Source organism: Musca autumnalis, unplaced genomic scaffold, assembly GCF_047663935.1.
Source record: "Musca autumnalis isolate F117 unplaced genomic scaffold, ASM4766393v1 scaffold_3, whole genome shotgun sequence".
In the NCBI taxonomy this organism is placed as follows: Eukaryota; Metazoa; Arthropoda; class Insecta; order Diptera; family Muscidae; genus Musca; species Musca autumnalis.
The window spans coordinates 237,729,068-237,742,394 of record NW_027411866.1 but is presented as its reverse complement, the minus strand read 5'-3'; the positions used below and the strand labels follow the sequence as shown (position 1 = coordinate 237,742,394).

Sequence of the window (13,327 nt, the reverse complement as noted above, 5' to 3'; positions counted from 1 at the left end):
GTTTTTCGACTCGCTCGCTCAGTACATTTGACAGACAATCGGCGGCGGCGCGCCGATAAGTTTACCGACTGGCGGCTTATTTTGCCATATTTTGTAGTACACAAATTGCCGTAAGTTCATATTTATATTAGGCAATTTTCCTTGCGGCGATTGTCAGTTTGATGGAGAGAGAGTTGAGGCATATGGTAACCCTTTGCCTCTCAACACCCTCTCCCACCGTCAAACCATGGTAGAACAAATACAAGGTAAAGTTAATACTACAACAAATACAACTCAACAACAACCACATTGAAATTTGTTTTTGTTTGTAAACCTTAGTGTCAACGTACATGTAAACAAAACAAGGAAATGTCTATAAATTATTGGAATTTAAAAAACTTATAATTTTTCACATTTGATTAAAAATTTTGAAAAACATGAATGGGTTCGAGTTTTTTCACCGTCCTCCAGCAATAAGTGCCGAACTGACATATGTATGGGTTGTTTTCGCAAAACATTACTGGTGTAATTAAATTAGTACTGTGAGAACTATACGAAATAAAGTTTAAATTTTATCTGAGAACACGCACCCTGTTCTTATGCCTAAATGTTTGAACTTTTGTATGGGAGATACAGGATGAGGTGGACCGATATAGACCATCTTCGAATTTGAAATATGTATGTAAGTTAGGCCTTAATTGACATAATTTAAGGTGGCTATAGATTTTTTACAACTTAACTTCAGTAAGTAAAACTATACCGTCGTAATACAAACGACAAGGACCCGTTGTAAAAGCTATCCTAGACATGTCACTAAACCGCACAGCTTTGAAAATTTTGATTAGAAGTAGTAATAGTTGGATCGATATAGTGCAAATTCGCACTTGATTTAAGTGCGAAAGAAATAATACGATGCGCGGCATACTATGAATGTAGTGGCCGGACTCAGAAATTATTTTCCATCTGTCCATAGGAGAAAGTCTCGAATCCCCGATCAAGTTAAATGTTTGTAAACTTTCAGTCAAAAAAATGTAAATCCGGCCACTACATTCAAATTGCTCCCGATGCGCAAAGGTTGGACCAATGTCGCAATCACTCCTTTTACCGGTGGTCACCGTGGATTTTTTAGAACTTTTGGACAGTGTTCGAAAATAAACACTATAATATCGTACCGTACCGTTCTGTACCGTACCAAGGTGGATAGGTACACTACGATAGTGTACCGCTCCGGAACACAAACACTAAAAAATATTTTAGTGATACTGTACCGGAACACAACGATAATCTTAGTGTACCGCATGCCGGAGCACTAAAAATCGTAGTGCTCCGACTGCGGAGGACTAAAAATCGTAGTGCTCCGACTGAGGAGCACTAAAAATTTTAGTGTTCCGACTGCGGAGCACTAACAATTTTAGTGCTCCGACTGCCGGATCACTAAAAATCATAGTGCACCACGAGTTGGAACACTAAAAAAATGAAATATTTGGTTAAATTTGATTAATAAAAATTAAGATAAAATGTTACATCCATGTATGTTTGGCTTGGTTTTTGGACAATGGAGCACTAAAAATCGTAGTGTTCGTCTGCGGAAAACTAAAAATCGTAATGTTCCGACTGTGGGAGCATCGTAGTGTTCTTCTGTCGGAACACCAAAAATCTTAGCGTTCCACGAGATAATGGTCTGTTTATTAAATATTTTATGTTTTTAGAATAAATATGTATTTATTTATTATTTAATAAATTATTTATTAAATTATTATTTAATAAATAAAAATTAGAAGAAAATGCGTAAAACATCTGATTTAATTTTTAGACAATGGAACACTAAAAATCGTAGTGTTCGACTGTGGAGCACTAAAAATCGTAGTGTTCATACTGCCGGAACACTAAAATTTTTAGTGATCCGGCAGTCGGAACACTACGATTTTTAGTGATCCGCAGCCGAACACTACGATTTTATTGTTCCATTGTTTCGATTTTTAGAGATCCGGCATTCGGAACACTACGATTTTTAGTGATCTGGCAGTCGGAACACTACGATTTTTAGTGCTCCGCAGCCGAACACTACGATATTTATTGATCCATTCTCCAAAACTCAAATCAGACGTTTTTCACGTGTTCTATTATAGTTTATTTCTTAATTTGTATTTATTAAAAAAAAAATTATAAAATATTTAATTTTCGTCACCAATCATAATAAACTCCTTTGTGGTATTTTCTATGTATCCACAGTCAGAACACTACAATTTTTAGTGCGCCATTGTACAAGAACCGAATTAAAGTTTGTCATATTTTCTACTTAAGTTCCCAACGTTATTAATTAATATGTATACATACATGGATTTAGCAGGTGTATCTGTGTTTTTATGTCTTAATTTGTACTTATCTCAAAAATTATAAATATTTAATTTTCCTCCCAAATCATAATAAACTCGTGTGTGGTACATTATCATTACGTTATTTTTTAGTGTTCCGACATGTGGTACACTACTATTTTGTAGTGCTCCGACTGCGGAACACTACGACTTTTAGTGCTCCGACTGCGGAACACTACGATTTTTAGTGCTCCGACTGCGGAGCACTACGATTTTTAGTGTTCCGACTGCGGAGCACTACGATTTTTAGTGTTCCGACTGCGGTACCCAACGTTTTTAGTGTACCAAAATTTGGTACACTACGTTTATCGTTGTGCTCCGGAACAGTATCACTAAAATATTTTTTAGTGTTTGTGTTCCGGAACACTAACGCTAAAAATATTTTAGTGGTACTGTACTCGGAGCGGTACAATATGTTAGTGTACTGTTTATTTTCGAACTCTGCTTTTGGACCATTTGCCAGTAGACATGGACTTAGGAACTGAGAACATTATATCGCTGTAGACCACAAGAAGTAATCTCGCTAAAAATATTAAACGATCCTCGTACAGCCCTTAGACTGGACTTGAACAAAAATTTTGAACTTTTGTGAATTAGGTACCTTGTAAATTCTTGGAACTTGATGTACGTTTGTGAAAAAATTTACGATATGCAAAGTTTCGGCTAAAGCAGATAATCAACTAAAATCTATGGGCAAAATCGACTACAACGATAAAAAAATATCGGCGCACGCCATTTGCAATCGAGTAACCGGCGGCGGTTTTTAGCCGATTTGAGCCGATGTAATCGGCGGCGGGCTGAAACCTTAAAAAAAGAGAAGCGGCGGCGCGCCGCCGACCGAACATCGACTCGCTTCCACCTCTGCCTCCTACCCAATACACTGTTTTTGTTTTGTTGTGTACGTACGTATCATACAAAGTGAATTAAATAAAATAAACTTGTGAATTTTGTGCATTGTTTTTGTGCGAAGAAGAGAAACATAAGGTGTGGGGTGTGAGGGAAAGAGGAGAGGAGGATGGTAATGCGCTGCTCAAAACTAACTTTGAAATTAATGGTCAAACACACAATAACAATATCAACGAGACAGCAACAAAAACAATGGTAACGTGGGGAAATACAAAATGACCCCCACCAACAATTTTTTGGATTTTCTATTGTCTGGATTTATTTTCAAAAAAAAAAAAAAAAAATTAGGCGAAAAAATAACACAAAGGAACAATGATTAGAATTACAAAAAAAGGGGCACACTTCAGGTAAATTTGCAAATCAGTGCAAATTTTGCATAAGCAAATTTAGAGATTTTAATTTAACGCCAGCAGAAAGAAATTCGTTCGTACCTAATCAATTTTAAATTACACTTCACTTTGTTTAAACAAATTTACTTACATTTAAAGTGTAGATTAGATTTAATTCTCCTGTAATTTATTCCACAACAAGGTTTTCCATTAAAATTTGCACATCAATTGCATTGCATTGTAATTGTAATATTTTTTGCACTTTAAAAATGTAACAACAAAATCAGAGATTTTTTATTTCCTCTTTATTTTTTTGATTTTTGTTTTAAATTTTCTTTGTCTGCAAGTGTAGCAAAAAACACAACACACGCATATACGAAACGAATGAAAAAACAGTTGCAAGCTGAGCTAACTGGCTGGCACACACACGCACTCACACACTCGCCGTCCGTTCGACACTTGCTGCCACAACTCTCGACCGACTGACAACGTCGTAAACCTTTGAATAACAAAATCGTACTGACTGGCGAGAAAAAAAAAAACAGGCCAAAAGCAGACAACACCAAGGAACCAAAACAAAAGTTTTTACCAAATACACATATGATAGGGTTGCCAAATTTGTGGTGGAGTTTTCGTATTTAATGGGAATTGTGGAGTACCCGAAACAAGTTTAGTTTAGGAGCACACTTCAAATCGAATTGAAATTTTTACCAAATGCAGTTTGTATTGTGCTGATCACAACTACATTTAGTGTCCTAAGAGGAAGTCCATACGTTCATATGGGTCAAGAAAGTTTGGATAACGTGGACGTCAACATGATGGTGGACTTGAAAATGAACACCCATTAACTTATACCGCCTACGGGCCTGATTTAGACAGCGATATAGGAGATGTTCAATTGTCTCAGCCTCTTCTTCGTCCTCTCAGAGTCTGCAATAATCAACACCGCCATCGTTCCATTTGATGGTAAAGGCTCTAATGTAGCAGTGCCCAGTAATGACTTTCGTCATTACTCTGATTTCAGATTTACTCAAGCCCAAGAGTGAATTTGTTCTAATGGCTGACAGAGTTGGCTAAATGGATCTTGACAAATTGCACCTAAGTTCATTACGCCATAATTCTGTGGTTCTTTCGTACACAAGAACGTCGAAATTTTCCGTAATAGACCTGTTGATTGCGATTCTCGTCTAGCTAGTTCGGCTGGTTTTTCGTTTCAAATAAAGTCGCAGTGTTGTGGTACCCAGCATAATCTTAAACTCTTTATTAGTTTTTCCAAGGCTGCTGTACAGTCAAGGACGGCCTCAGACTTGTTTTAAGATCCGTTTGATGGCTTTAAGGTCCCCATGACTATCCACAAAGATAGTCACCGGTTCGAAGATGACAGCATCCAGACATCTTGCCAATTCTGCAACCTTCCTGATCGCGAAGATTTTAGCTTGGAATATATGACAGTCGTTATCCAACTTGTAAGATCTAGCCTGTCACAGTAGATGCCAGCCCGGTACCTTCTTCCATCGCGGAACTATCTGTATAAATAGCCACACCGTCCAGACTTCTTACAAATTCTGCAACCTTCCTGATCGCAACGATTTCAGCTTAGAATACACTACAGTCGTTATCCAACTAGTAAGAGTATTTAAGACCTAGCCTATCACAGTAGACGCCAGTGGCGGTACCTTCTTGCATCTTGGAACGATCTGTATTAAAATGCCAAACCGTCCAGTGGACTCCTCTCGGAATGACGACATCTTCAAATCTCAAGAATGGTGATATAGTCGCTGAGTTTCCCATGTTGGTCCATTTTAAAGTTCTCTCCAAACTCATTCAAAATAGGCACAGTAGCGCCAAAGATTCCGTTCATACAGCCTTTGAGCACTACATGCAGCCTGACACTTAATGCTAAGACCCAAAGGCATTGGGTTGAGCATAGAGCTTAAAGCAGTTTGCCACTCCAGTTATTAGAGTCAATGCTGCTCTTTGTACCTTATAGAGTGCCACCAGACAAGAAATCCATAGGATAGGAAAAACCTCATGACAGTGTTATAAAACCAGTGTATAATCGATCGGTTTACCCCCTGTTTTGGTAAAAAAAAAATTATTCTTCTCATACCCCAGCAAAATGTTCGATGCCTAAGATGTCATTCAATCATGGGTGCAAGTAATCTGGCACATTCATGTCATTTACACCAATGCTTTAACATGTCATTTTCATCAATGCTTTGGCTTGTCATTTCCACCAATGCTTTGACATGTCATTTTCACCAACCCTTTGCAATGAGATTATCATTACGACGAGATTTTAACAACGTTGGTTGTGATTTCGAGTCTCCTACAACATGAAGCCTATTGTAAATAATTAATCTTATATATTTAGAAAAATTTGTATAAATAAAAACACAAAATACATCTCTGTTGGCTCGATGGTATGGGTTCAAATGCTGATGAAAAGATAAGATCTTTTATAACTTCTTACTCCCCTTAGCGCAAATGTAGAGCGCTGATTTTTAAAAGAGGAATTCTTAACTATATATGGAACTCATCTATGAAAAATTACGTCTGTATGTCTCCTGTGGACTGAGCTATGGATGTCTAAATTATTACGAATATAGATGAACGAACAAAAATAAGTTACAACAACTGGGGATTAGTCCCCTGCTTTTTCCAATAGAATTCTTTCACGAATAGAGTGCTATTAATCCTATCTTCGCCTCTCCTCAACGTTTCTTTTCCATCGTAGCTGACAGTCCAGGATTGTACCTAGGCATTTAGCTTCGGACGAGAGCTGAAGTTGCACTCCATCCAGTATTGGTAGCACAAAATCGTCGAGCTTAGGTTTTCTAGTAAACATTACCAGTTCTGTGTTTGTAAGATTGACTCCAAGCCCGTTCGCTTTAGCCCAACGTGACTGTGTTGATAAGGCTCCTTGCATAAGATCTGAAATTGTGAACAGGAATTTACCGGAAATCAGTAGCACTACCAGTTCTGTGTTTGTAGGATTGACTCCAATGACGTTCGCTTTAGCCCAGCACGACTGTGTTGATAAGGCTCCTTGCATTAGCTCTTAAATTGTGGACAGGAATTTACCGGAAATCAGCAGCACTACCAGTTCTGTGTTTGTAGGATTGACTCTGAAATTGTGAACAGGAATTTACCGGAAATCAGTAGCACTACCAGTTCTGTGTTTGTAGGATTGACTCCAATGACGTTCGCTTTAGCCCGGCACGACTGTGTTGATAAGGCTCCTTGCATAAGCTCCGAAATTTTGGACAGGAATTTACCGGAAATCAGTAGCACTACGTCGTCCGTGTAGGCGGTAACTTTGTTGCCTTGATTATCCATATTTTATTCTGGCAAAAGACTACATGGGGATAGGTTTTGATGGGAGCTATATCCTCAGATAAAAACATCCAAAAAAATATTGAAATTTTTCCCAAAAATCGTCTTCGAACTTGTTTGAGTTGTCGGGTTTGAGTGACTTGACCGCGGAAAAATTTAGTAATCCGTCGTCTGTATGTTCATTGGTCTATGATTTTACTTATCCGACATGTCAGGGTTTCCGGTGTGTTGACTTTCTTAAGAGAGTAGTTAATCGATTCAAGTTCTATATTTTCTATATCGAAAAAGCGGCCAACGTAAAGTTTGAATTTTCCATGTTCCTCTCGATGTAACCCACCACCTTATGAATTGCAGATTCTACAAATTTGCCTTTGATATAGGCATGTTGGGAATTGCTTAAAGAAGCAGTGGCTCCTAATCTCCAGATCGATCAATCTTTCGAGTCTTGAGAAGAAAGGATGGTAGGCTAATGGGTCTGTAGTTTTTTGGTGTAGATTAACTAGATTTCCCTGTTTGAAGAATGTAATCGCAAGAAGGGAGATGAGACTATGTGCTCCAATTACAGGGGCATAAGTCTGCTCCCTATTGCATATAAGATAGTATCCGGCATATTGTGAGAGCGACTAAAGCCTATGTTCAATGAAATAATTGGACCCTATCAGAGCGGCTTTAGACCTGGCAAATCCACCACTAACCAGATATTTACCTTGATACAACTCCTGGAAAAGACCCAAGAAATGCAGATCGATCATAAAGAAGCCTTCGACAGCCCTATACTTGCAAAGGAGTTCCAAGCCATGTCTGATTTTAGAATCCCTGCAAAGCTCATCTGGCTTTATAAGATGACATTAACTGACACTCGGTCCTCAGTTAAAATAGGAAAGAACCTCTCCGAAGAGTTTATTACCAAAAGAAGTTACAGACAAGGAGACGGCCTGTCGTGCGGTCTCTTCAACATCCTGTTGGAAAAGGTCATACGAGATGCGAAGATCAAAAGAAGTGCAACAATATACACACATATGTTACTTGCTTATGCCGACGACACTGACAGCATGGGTCGATCGGTAAAGGAAGTAACTGATACCTTTACAAAAGTCGAAAGGGAATCTGCTAAAGTAGGTCTGGCAGCAAACGGCGATAAAACCATGTTGATGGTATCCGCGCGTACTACGTCAACAGATCTCGCACCATCTGTGAATGTTGGTACCTCGGCACCGCCATAAACACAACAATTGGTTATGACAATTGTATATCTATTGGTTTGAGAATTGCATCTTCAAATTGGTCGTAATTTAATATTTAAAGTCCGGAAGATAACCCTAAACAACTTCTTACAGAAAATCCTCCAATTTAGGACATCCCATGTCTAAATTTCCCTGAGATAAGTTTGGCAACCCTGTATAGAAAATTGTGTAAATACAATGAAGAGAGCAAAACAAATTGCAAAGAGAGCAAGTAACAAATGCAACGAACACTCACACACAGATGCACTTGTTTTGTCATTACTTTGTAATTGTTCGTTGACACAGTGGGCAAAAAAAAAGAAATGATAAAAACAGCTGAGATTAAAATAATGCTGCTGATGGGTCATGAATTGCAATTAATAAAAAAATAAATAAATACCTACAACAAAGTAACGTGTGGCGGGGCTTTGTGATAACAACAAATTTGTTTTGAATGAATAAAAAAACAATAAATAATAAAAATTTGTGCTGCTTTTTTGGTGATGGTAGCGGTGTCAACAACATTTGATAAATCGAAACCCATATGCAAAGCTAATAAAAAGTTTATGGTTTTTAATTAAACAAAAATAAAAAACAGCATAAAATGTGTATTCAAAAAATTGTTTTTAAATTTTTGTATCTTTTGCTTTTTTTAAAGATGTTTATACGAATGTCTTTTTTATAGAAGAACAGAAGGAAGTCTTTTCAAAAGACCAGAATGGATTCTTTATAGGCGATCACAAGCGAGTCTTTGCAGAAGACAAGAAAGGATGATTTTCGAGGCACAGACGAGGTTCTTCATATAGCACCATAAAGGAGTATTTTTAGACGACAAGAAAGAAGTCTCTAAATAAGAAAAGAAGGAAGGTTTTATGAAACACCAAATGAAAGTCTTGTTAGACGGCCAGCAGTGCGATTCTCTAACTCATTTTTTGAGTTACCGACAAAAATCGTTAAATTAAAATGCTTATATGTTCGGTAATTAATGATATTTGTCGGTAAGTTAGCGACCAAAATAAAGTAGTCGTAAAGTTCTACCGATAGCAACAGTGTTATCAACTGCTATTTGAACTTTTCATTCATAAATTTGCGTTTTAATTTTACCGACATTTGTCGTTAACTCAAAAAATGAGTTAGAGAATCGCACAACAGATGGAAATGTTTACATATGACAGCAGAATGCATTTTAAACATATCCTAGAGACGACAGAAGATCTTTTAAAGGTCTTCCGGACACAACAAAAGACTTTTCAAAGATCTTTTATAGACTAAAGACTTTTTAAAGATCTTCTGTGGACAACTAAATAGCTTTAAATGGTCTTCCGCATACAAAAGATGACCGACGATTTTTTAAAGGTCTTTATAGCTGACCGCTGACTTCTATAGACGACCAAAGACATTTTAAAGGTATTCTATAAATGACCGAAGACTTTTTAAAGGTGTTTATACACTACCGAGGCCTTCTAAAGGTCTTTTATAGACGAACGAGGACCTTTTAAAGGTCTTTTATAGACGAACGAGGAACTTTTAAAGGTCTTCCATAGAAGACCGATGGCCTTTAAAGATTTTTATAGGCGACCGAAGACCTTTAAAGGCCTTCTATAGACGACCGAAAACCTTTTAAAAGTCTTCTATAAATGACCGAAGACTTTTAAAATGTGTTTATAGACGACCGAAGTAATTTTAAAGGTCTTCTATAGATGACCGAAGACCTTTTAAAGCCCTTCTATAGACGAGCAAAGACCCTTCTGATAACATAAGACCTTTTAAAGTTTTTCTATAGACGACCGAAGACCTTTTAAAGGTCTCCATTAGACGACCGAAGACCAATTAAAAGTCTTTTGTAGACGACCGAAGGCCTTAGAGACAATGCTCAAATGTCTCAAATGAAGACCTTTTAAAGTTCTTCTATAGACAACCAAAGACCTTTCAGACAACAGAAGACCTTTCAAAGGTCTTCTATAGACTACCCAAGACCTTTCAGACAACAAAAGACATTTTAAAAGTCGGGTATAGACTACATATGACCCTTAAAGGGCTTCTATAGAGGACTGAAGGCCTTTTATTTAGGTATTCTTTAAACGACCAAAGACCTTTTAGACAACAGAAGACCTTTTAAAGGTCTTCTCTATACTACCGAAGACCTTTTAATGGATTTCTATAGACGACCGACGACCTTTCAAACAAAAGAAGGCATTTAAAAGGTCTCCCTATAGATGATCGAATTCCTTTCAGATAACAGAAGAGCTTCAAAGGTCTTCTATAGACGACCAAAGACCTTACAGACAACAAAAGACATTAAAAAACTCGGGTATAGACTACCGATGAGACTTTACAGGTCATCTATAGACGAACGAAGACCTTTTACGACCAAAGTTCTTTCAGACAACAGAAGACCTTTTAAAGGTCTTCTTTAGATGACCAAAGACCGTTCAAAGGTCTTCTATAGACGACCGTAGACCATTTAAACAACAGAAAATCTTATACAGCTCTTCTTTAGACTACCGAAGACCTTTTAATGAAGACCTTTCGGACAACAGAAGACCTTTAGAAGGTCTTCCCTATACTACCAAAGACCTTTTAATGGACTTCTATAGACGACCGACGACCTTTGAAACAACAGAAGACTTTTTAAAGGTATCTTATAGACGTCCGAATTCCTTTCAGATAACAGAAGACCTTTCAAAGGTCTTCTAAAGACGACCGACGGTATTTAAAGGTCTTCTATATAAGACAGAATACCTTTAAAGACGACGGAAGACCTTCAAAGAATGACGGAAGACTATTAAACGTGTTCTGTAGACGACCGAACACCTTTTAGACAACAGAAGATTTTTTAAGACCTTTCAGACAACAAAAGACATTTTAAAAGTCGGCTATAGACTACCGATGACCCTTTAAACGTCTTCTATAGACGACTGAAGACATTTTAAAGGTATTCTGTAAACGACCAAAGACCTTTCAGACAACAGAAGACCTTTTAAAGGTCTTCCCTATACTACCGAAGACCTTTTAATGGACTTCTTTAGACGACCGACGACCTTTCAAACCACGGAAGGAGTTTTAAAGGTCTCCGCTATAGACGACCGAATTCCTTTCAGACAACAGAAGACCTTCAAAGGTCTTCTATAGACGATCGAAGACCTTTCAGACAACAGAAGACCTTTAAAAGGTGTTTTTTACATGACCAAAGACCGTTCAAATGTCTTCTATAGATGACCGTAGACCATTTAAACAACATAAAACCTTCTACAGTTCTTCTTTAGATCTTTCAGACAACAGAAGACCTTTTAAAGGTCTTCCCTATACTATCGAAGAACTTTTAATGGACTTCTATAGACGGCCGACGACCTTTGGAACAACAAAAGACTTTTTAAAGGAATCTTATTGACGACCGAATTCCTTTCAGATAACAGAATACCTTTCAAAGGTCTTCTATAGACGACCGAAGACCTTTCAGACAAGAAAAGAAATTTTAAAGGTCTTCTAAAGACGACCGACGACATTTAAAGGTCTTCTATAGAAGACCGAATACCTTTAAAGACGACGGAAGACCTTCAAGTGACGACGGAAGACCTTTAAATGTGTTCTGTAGACGACCGAGCCCCTTTTAGACAACAGAAGATTTTTTAAAGGTCTTCTATATACGACCGAAGATCTTTTAAAGGTCTTCTATAGACGACCGAACATTTTTTAAAGATCTTCTATAGACGACCGAAGACCTTTCAGAACACAAAATACATTTTAGAGGTCAGGTATAGACTACCGATGACCTTTAAACGGTTTTCAGCTCGTCTATAAAGACTCACTTCAGCTCGCTTTTTAATATTCGCTTCAGCTCGTATGTAAAGACCCCCTTCGTCTAGAAAGACTCACTTCAGCTTGCCTATAACGACTCATCTCAGCTCGCCTCCTTCCAGCGCCTTTGGCTCGTCTACAGGGACTCCTTTCAGCTAGTGTATAAAGGCTCCCTTCAGCTAGTGTATAAAGGCTCCCTTCAGCTCGCCTACAAATACCCCCTTAAGATTTTGCTCCCCCTTTTATTATTCGATTTAGCTCGTCTGTAAAGACCCCCTTCGTCTTGAAAGACTCGCTTCATCTCTCTGCCTTTCAGCACATTTGGCTCGTCTACAAAGACTCCATTCAGCTAGTCTATAAAGGATCCATTTAGCTTGTCTATAAAGAGTCCTCCTCGCCTATAAAAAAAACTCGTTTCAGCTCGCCTATAAAGAACCCTGCACAGCTTGTCTATAGATACTCCGGTAGTCTTAACTCCAGTTTATTAAAATCTATCCGATTTTTTTATTTGTTTCCAGAGGTATTTTGGCTAGGGCCATTGTGGAACTTTGGAGGCCCATATCTCGGGAAGTATACATTTCTGCAACAAAACCAATACATCGTTGGAATCGGGATAAAAAGCACTATCTGTGGTAATTTTTTCATAATTTTCTGCGGTGGGTCGGTAAAGACAAGGAGTTCCGGTATTTTTTGCGCTGATCATGGGAATGTATAATTTTCTTGGGGGACGGACCCGGTTATTGAACCCGAAATTCCGGATACAAAACCCTGGTTAGACCCGGCTCTACTGAACGTTTGTTGCAAAATGTAACATTGGAAAGCTTATGGAAATACCTATCCAACAAGTGGTCATACGATGGGGTTATTTTCAAGTGTTCAAGTGATATAGCCCAAGAACTGGACCCGGGGATTTCCATAAAACCCTCCCCTGATCAGCGTAACAATATCTACCTCCGGAAAAAAATTTCAAATAAATCGGAGAGTTTTTACTAAACTAGAGTTGTTTCCTGCGTTAAACTCTACAGAGACACTATTCAACTTCTTTTCATGTTCAGCACGTCTATGAAGACTTCCTTCAGCTCGTCTATAAAGACTCCGTTGCGCTCGCCTATAAGACAAAATTCCTTTCAGCTCGCCTTTAAGTCTTCCTTCAGTTCGTCTATAAAGATTACGTTTATTAAGAAAAATTCCCTTACGAACGTCTACAAAAGTTTCCTAAATCTTTTAAAGGTCTTCTAAATGACTTAAGACTTCAAAATTTCGAGCGAAAATCTAGTAAAGGAGTTATCTTACAGACCCTTGGTATATAGAATATACTCCTAATTCAGACAATCATTTCCATTCGTGAACTTTTAAAAACAATGGACATGGACATACCTAC

The 13,327-nt window shown here is 37.9% G+C and overlaps 1 protein-coding gene across 2 annotated transcripts in view; it reads right to left on the bottom strand.

The window, feature by feature from the left end:
* Nucleotides 1-13,327, bottom strand: part of UbcE2H (ubiquitin conjugating enzyme E2H) — a 37,681-nt gene that overhangs the window by 22,901 nt on the left and 1,453 nt on the right. The window contains exon 1 of one of the 2 annotated variants that reach the window (XM_073977354.1): nucleotides 3,741-7,787. The exons of the other annotated variant lie outside the window; for it this stretch is intronic. The gene's annotated coding sequence lies outside the window, so the exon portion shown is untranslated. Of the gene's footprint in view, nucleotides 1-3,740; nucleotides 7,788-13,327 lie in introns of those variants that run through there. 2 annotated transcript variants of the gene reach the window in all.